The 7,920-nt window shown below is 40.4% G+C and overlaps 1 long non-coding RNA gene across 1 annotated transcript; it reads right to left on the bottom strand.

Moving 5' to 3' along the window:
* Positions 1–4,637: 4,637 nt before the first annotated feature.
* Positions 4,638–7,627, bottom strand: LOC147359612 (uncharacterized). Its single transcript, XR_015141348.1, has 2 exons — positions 7,481–7,627; positions 4,638–4,862 (listed from the first exon to the last, which is right to left on the bottom strand). It is a non-coding gene; the product is annotated as an uncharacterized LOC147359612 (long non-coding RNA).
* Positions 7,628–7,920: the final 293 nt, after the last annotated feature.

Here is a 7,920-nt window from a genome sequence, read left to right as displayed (position 1 = left end):
CTCTGGACATGACTCCATCCCCTGAGTCTTCCTCACTTTTTCCTATGAGATAGCTATTGCTTGTAGCTGAGTAGTTTCACCAGCTTGTTTCTTGCCAGTAGACTGTAGAAGGCTGACAGCCCTCTTTCGTTTAGTACTCTCTTTCAGTCAAAGCTGACAGTGTTTATGATGGTAAAAATTCTCAGGAACTTTGTAGATCCTCTGTGTATGTCATGGGGATTCACACACAAGTCTTAACTGTTCTCAGGTCCTCTGAAACCTTCTCAAGTTCTATCCCAAGGGTAGGGTTCAAAGTCCCCTCAAGAGTGTCTCCCACTGTCCAGATCTTTTGTTTTCCTTTGGGATATGTATTATGGCAAGAGAGAAAAATGATTTTTATACCAATTTTCATTCATAACATGCTGTAATCTATGGTATAAAGATCTATACTTCATGAGCCCTCCAGGCTCTTTGATTTTTTATATTCAAAGCCAGGGTTTTAACCTCGAAGAAAATCACTGCTCTTTCCAAAAGTATGGCTCCTGCAACTAAAAGCCTCATTCGTGTGTGTTTAAAAGTCCATTTAGCTGCTTACCTGACTTCATCATTCCAGTCAGTGTATTTGGAGAATTTTCATTGACTTCTGCCTTGAAGAATAATACTGAGCAAAGAGAGCTCAGCAAAATGACTATTATATCTGTCAATAGTCATACACTGAAATATGTTATATGAGTCAATTCTTTTGAAAATTCTCAAGATGGGAATTATTATTGTTGTTTTGCATTGAAAGGATTCACAAAGCATGAACTACTTGCCTAAGTCACACTGCTTAAAAGTGTCTAAGTCTACATTCAAATCTTAGTCTAACTTCAAAATGGAACTAGGCAAGTAATCCTTACAAATGCCCAAGGAAAATAATTCTGCCAGCTTTCATTTTCCATATTTGTCAAGTGAAAATATGTTTCCTAATTCCTCATCCTCAATTCCAGGATCTAAAAAGCTTTAAAAACCAGAAGTATTGTTGGTATGGTGGTTCACAAGTTTGGTGCCAAAATAAGACTTGAGCTGCCACTTGATACCAGTTTTGTCTCAGTGCTTCCATCAGCTCCATATGCCTCTGCTGCCTACTGATTATCTCTGCTGCATTTTGGGAATGTGTGTGTCTTCACTCTGTGTCACGGAGCAATCATCGCATGTAACACAATTCAGTCACTCATTGTGAACAATGGGGAACAGTGATTTTTGCCCTGAAGATTTTTCATTCAGAATTCAACTAATTGGTTATGATAATTAGCAGAAATGTAGCTCTCTACTGCTCACTTGGGAGCAACCTAACTAGAATACTACAGATAGCTACTCCAGCCCAATGCCATACACATGAAAGTCCAGCTGACATCTTTTTTAGCATGTGGTTTTTGTTAGTTATACGAAAGCCATACTTTTTTAAGCCTCACTTCAGTTTTATAGAAATTTCCTATGAGCCCCAGTTTAAGCCCTAACAGCTGCAGAAAGGCCCAAAATATGAACCTGCCATTGGGGAGACCCCAGGAGAGCAGAGTCTCAATCTATTTTCTAAACCATGCCCTCTTTGTATAAAAATAAATCATTCTTTCCCTTCCTAATCCAACATCTTGAATTAAATTATAGAGTGGATAAAGCCAATGGTAAGATATTACGTGTTTTTTTCATAAAATAAAATCAAAGAAACCACATGCTTTTTCAAACTTGACTATCTTCATCTTCCCCCTGCATGGCTGAGAATCACCGAGCTGAAAGGACAGGATTCAATCAAGTCTCTCAGCTTTTTCACCCTGGTTGCACAAAGGAACCATCAGGCAGGGAGACAACTCAAGCTTTGGTGGTGGACAGACCTGGGTCTAAACTCCAACATCTCTGCTCTTGAGAATGCGTGTCATCTAAAGAAAGGCTTCCAACCTCTCTGACCCCAATTTTCATGTTTCCAAAATGAAGAGAATGTCCAACATTCACTTTTGTTTTGTTATTAAGATTAAAGGGGCGTGAGAATTGCCACCTGAGATAGCTAATATCGTGAGGCTTTTCTATGTATAGGTGCTGCGTCAAGGGTTCTACAAGCTCACCTACTGCTCACAGTAACCCTGTGAAGTACATACTGCTTTCCCATTTTATTAACACCTGGGGGGAAACTGAGGCTTCAAGAAATGAAGTCCCTTACCCAAGTTCTCCAGTCCTTAAATGACAAAGTGTGTGCATGTGCTCTAAGTCGCTTCAGTCATGTCTGACTTTTTGCGACCTTGTGGACTATAGACTCCTCTGTCTACAGTCCACATGGACTCCTCTGTCCATGGGGTTCTCCAGGCAAGAATACTGGAGTGGGTTGCCATGCCTGTCTCCAGGGGATCTTCCCAACCCAGGGATTGAACCCACGTCTCTTATGTCTCCTGCATTGTTAGGCAGGTTCTTTATCACTAAAGCCACCTGGGAAGCCCTAAATGACCAAGAAGGGATTTAAACCCAGAGCTGTCAGACCCCATGAAAAGTGTTTTGCACCATTATGGTCTATGCCTCCCAACAGGATGTTGGTTCCCTTCCCTTTGTCAGCAATACTACTACTTCTATTAAGACCCATCACACTACTATTATTTCTACAGGGACAAATGTCTTAGTCTGCTTGGGCTGTCATGGAATACCATAGGTGACTTATACATGGATAATTGTACCCATGTATACAAAAAGGCTGGCAGGAAATACCATGGGTGACATACAACGGAAGTTTATTCTCTCAAGTTCTGAAGGCTATGAGTCTACGATAAAGATTCTAATCCATTTGGTTTCTGGTGAGAGCTTGCAGACAGCTAGCCTCTTGTTCTGTTTTCACATGGCCTTTGCTTGGTGTATGCATGTGGAGACAGAGAGAATGCACATACCCTGGTGTCTTTTCTTATATGGACACTTGTCCAATTAGATCAACACAGCCCCCGACAACCAGATATAACCTCATTTAACCTTCCCTTAGATGCCCCACCTCTAAGTACAGCTATAGTGGATGTTAGGGCTCCAACATATGGATTTGCCGTGGACACAAACATTCACTCCATAGCAGCAAGGATATTGGATATGTTCACTGTTCTACCCCCAGTGCTTAGGACTATCTGGCAGAGTTGGCACTCAGCAAATATGATTGAATGTGAGTTAAAAAGTGAATAAACGCAAAATGAACTTGAGTTAGTATCGGACACTGATTCTAAACCTTTTCACCAGAAGGGATTCATTTTATTAATTTCTTCCCATGAGCCTTGTGCTTTGATAAATTTCATCTTCCAAGTTGAGACTAGTAACAAATTGGCTTTTCCCCTGTTTAATTAATCAAAGACATATAAATTGCTAACCAGTACTTCTAATCAGCATGAAATATGTAAGCCAGACTGAGTTTAATTCTAGGCTAAAACAAACAGTGACCTGTTGGTTTAAGTACCCTGACTGCAAGCAAATGAACAATTACTCCCAAGATCTCAAAATTCCCAAACCAGCTTGTAAACCTGTAGAAATTTGGAGATCTCAGTTCGGGAAACACTTCTTTAGTGTGATCAGTGTCATTCAACAAAGTAGCATCTTATCAAAAGTTCGGGTTCCAACGTGAGCGATTAAGTAAACCTGTGCATTTAATCAAAATTATCTTTGAAGACACATTAAATCACTCAGATTCAAGGTTTTGTAGATAGCTTTTGCAGTAAGAAGTGTCTATAAATTTGCAGTGTGTGCAGTAATACACAGCACAAAACCAAGTATTTTTGTGCAAACCATAATTGAATGTATGGTATATAATTATGTATAATTGAATAATATCCAATATACCTATAATAGCTTTTAAGCATTTGCTTGCTTGCTTGTTTTTGACTGTTCCGGTTCTTCATTGCTTGGCACGGGCTTTCCCTAGTGGCGGCAGGCTACCTCTACTCTCCAGTTGCAGTGTGTGCGCTTCTAAATTGTGGTGTTTGCGGCACATGGGCTTAGGTGCTTCACAACATATGGGATCTTCCCGGGCCAGAGATCCAACCCCTGTCCCTGCATTGACAGGAGGATTCTTTACCACTAGACCACTAGGGAAGTCCCTACATACGTGATTGAATTGATAAGTTAGATGTGGCACCATCTAACATGGTGTGACACCATCGTAATATTTTCATATGTACAAAATAATACGTATGATGTATATATTATAGAGATAAAATAAATACTGCCAACCAAATTTAAGAAATTGAATACTGCTCAGGGTTTTAAATTCCTCTGTTACCCTTCCTCCTAAAATTCCTCTGCCTACTCTCTCCTAGCTTAATACCGTCCTGCATTTTGCTTTGCTTTTCAACTTGGCCACATGTTTGTATTACTAAACAATACGTTGCTTAGTCTTGTGTATATTTGTGCTTTATATAAATGGCATCATAGGGTATGTATTCATGTGTAATTTACATTATGTAAATGTTTTGCCCAACATTATGTTTCTGTTTCTATATATGTGGCTTTAGTTCATTCATTTCCACTGCTCTGTAGAAATTAATTTTTCAATGTAAGGTGTTCCTTTTCCTGAATTTGATTGTTTGTATCTAATCAGTTACGTAATACAAATGCATCAACATAGAAAACTAACACTATTGTTACCACAATCAACCACCAATGAGTGGCATTAACAAAATAAAAAGTTTATTTTCTGTTCACATCACAGTCCAAAGTGAGTGGGCAACACTGCCGGACTTACTTCCTCCTAAAAGTAACTCAGGGACCCAGGTTCCTTTCACCTGTAACGCCAAGATCTTCAGCATTGGCCTTCTGGTATTCAGGGGAAAAGAGAGAACAAGACAGATCTCTTTGGGTTCAGGAGAGGCTGAGAAATGCCATCTGTATGCCTAGAAAAGAAACGAATGTGCTATAAAAGTGTTCACTGAGCTTAGGATCAGAGAATTGGCTTGAATAAAATTTGGAAGTTCTCTAATCTAACTCCTTTGGTCTTATCATTCAATGAATATTTATTTGCATCAACTATAGGTCAAGTGACATTTCTAGCATCTTTGAGGAGGAACTGCCCACCCCCTGCTTCAACACTCCCCAAGACAGGGTGCTCACTGGCCCCCAGGAAGCAACTCCCATATTTGCACAGCTTGGACTGATTATTATTCATCATGCACATGTCAAGCAGTTCCAAGTAATGACAAGGACCAAGGTGTATCTGTCCTTAAGAACAAATGTAGGGGATTCAAGACGACCCATAGGTCAGATTTGTTCAAAGGGTCACCAATGCTGAGGTCATCCATGACGATGACAGTAATTCAATTTTGAACATAATATTCCACTGTGAATTTTCTCTCTTTTTCACGTTCCAACAAATTGTCATATAGTGTTTCCCAAAGTTTGGATGTATTAGATGTCTCCAATTCCCAAAATAGTTAAGCCAGCTGGGTTTTGCCTTAACCCAACTGTTCCCCAGTTTTTCTCTGTACCCTGCCACACACACACACACACACACACACACACACACACACACGCATACTGAGACCAACATATTATTTTGTAATTATGACATCTTCAGCTCTATTCTTTTAAGGTTTCATATTTTCAATACCTAGCAATCTAGCACAAACATACCATGTCTCTAACACAGATATTTCAAAGGAGTATGTTTGAAACTGTCAACAAACTCTGTAGAGGAGAAGGACTTTTGTAGGAATACAGGTGTACATATTAAGATAGAGTCCAGATTCTCAAAAACAGCACCAGCACAAATAAATCTCATTACCAGAAAGTAACGCTGTAACTTACCTCCACTCAAAAATACTTAGAACTCAGTGAATTCTAACTCCTGTGTCTTGTCTCTTCTGTTGCCCTTGAGTTTGTAGTTTGACTATGAAATCAAATAACCATTCTGTGTGTGTGTGTATATATATATATATAAGCAAAAATAAATATGTATATTTATATACACACACATATCTCTTGGAAAATTTTTAGAGTAAACAGCTTGAATTCAGATGTACTAGTTATGCTTAGGTAAGAGATTGGCAAACTTCTAAAAAGGAAGGACCAGATAGTAAATACGTTTGCCTTTTGCAAGCCATATGTTCCCTGTTGCAGGAAAGGGCTCTCCTGTCTTTCTTTGAACTTCACTTGCTTGCATCTCAAATTGAAGATTATAGGCTTGCTGGTGGGTGAAAGATAGGAGGGAAATGATGGCCTCTGCATTGCCCTGGGAGGCCCTTGCAGACAAAAAGGTGACCTTGAACTTCCCTCAAAACTGAAAAGAGGGTGAACCCTGTGTCATGAAGTACTTTTGTAGCACCCTACCATTCAGCTTTGCTCCCTCACAACTACCCTCTGCATCTTCTGAGGAAGGAGGAATCACAAGGGGGAAGGAACTACACACAGCTTCCACCCCCGCCCTAATGAAAGGAAAATCAAATTTCTGATTGTCTCCCACACCTGCTCCTCCTCTCATCAGCCCCATCTCAATACCTGTCAACTCCTTTCTTCCACTTCGTTCATTGAAAAACCTGAGTCAACTCTAACACTTTTTTCTCCCCACCATTAACTCTGGTTGTAATTCAACCTCTTCTTACCACTGCTTCTCCCCGACCCAGAGCCAGCATCACCTCTCTCTCACCTCCAGTCCCTCGGAGATCTTATCAAGTCTTGTGACTTTAAACATCATCTAACTATACATGACAACTTCCAAAAATGCACCTCCAACCAAATCTGCCCCTGAGAGCCAGACTCGCCTTTTCCACTTACTGTTGAACATGAGCATTAACAGGCATCTCAACTTCACATGGACAAATTTGAACTCCTTATCTTCCTCTTAAATTCACCTTTCCAGGAGTTTTCCCCATTTCAGCAAACAGGACCTCTGTCCTTCCACCAGCTCCAACCAAAATCTAAAATACCTCTCTCTCTCTCTCTCTCTCTCTTTCTCTCTTCCTTCCTGTTTCTTATCCTTTCCCCACCCACATCCCCATCTAATTCAGCAGCAAATCTCACTAGCTCTACCATTAAACCGAGTCTAAATTCCAACTCTCACTCCCTCTTCTATACCACATTAGACCGTCACTTTCTTGGACAAACATAATAACCTTCTGCCTCCCTGTTTTCCACTTTGCCTCCCCACAGTCTATTCTCAACCCAAACAGCAAAGTGTTATTTTAAAACTCAAGTCAGACTATGTCATTCCTCTACTTATAACCCTTCTCCCTCCAGATGAACTTCTGCTGTCATAGCTAGCTACAAACTAGAGAGGGAAATAAATGGTAGACTTTGGTGCTCATGGTCATTAGAAAGCTCCAACATGTTTATTCTGGTTTGGTGCCTAACCAGATCAAAAACTTTTTATATTTTTGCTTATGAAATGTTGCTGGGAGATGATTTTAGGTCTCTCAAGGATGCAATTAGGATATCAGCCAGAGCTGCCATCTTATCTGAGGCTCAACTGGGAGAGATCTGTTTCCTAGCTTGTGTAGACTGTTGGCACAATTCAAACCTTAAGTTTGTAGGACTGAGAACTTCAGTTTCTCGCTGATTGTTTGTGGGGATCACCTTCAGTTCCTCGAGGCTGTTCCTAGCTCTTTGCCATATTAGGGTTCTTCAACATGGTGGTTGCTTCTTCAAAGCCAGTAAGGGAGACAGAGACTCCAGCAAGATGGGCCCTACAATCTTAAATAATTGATCACATAATTGCATCATCTAAGCCATATGTGATTGGTTAGAAGCAAGTCACAGGTTCTACCCACATTCAAGGGGAAGGAATCACACAAGGGCATCCCCGGGAGATAAAGATCTTGGGCATCTTAAGAGTCTGTCCAGCACACAGGGGATGGTGACAGAATCCCATAGGGGAAATAGAGTGATGTTATGTGGTTGTAGCAAACAGTAGGAGGCAGTTTTTTAAAAATTAGCTCACAGCTTGCCATAGAGTATCTG

This window comes from Bos grunniens, chromosome 14, assembly GCF_055505025.1.
Source record: "Bos grunniens cultivar Pamir isolate PY7600 chromosome 14, Bosgru_T2T1.0, whole genome shotgun sequence".
In the NCBI taxonomy this organism is placed as follows: Eukaryota; Metazoa; Chordata; class Mammalia; order Artiodactyla; family Bovidae; genus Bos; species Bos grunniens.
The sequence above is the reverse complement of the archived record's forward strand: the minus strand, read 5'-3'. Positions and strand labels throughout refer to the sequence as shown.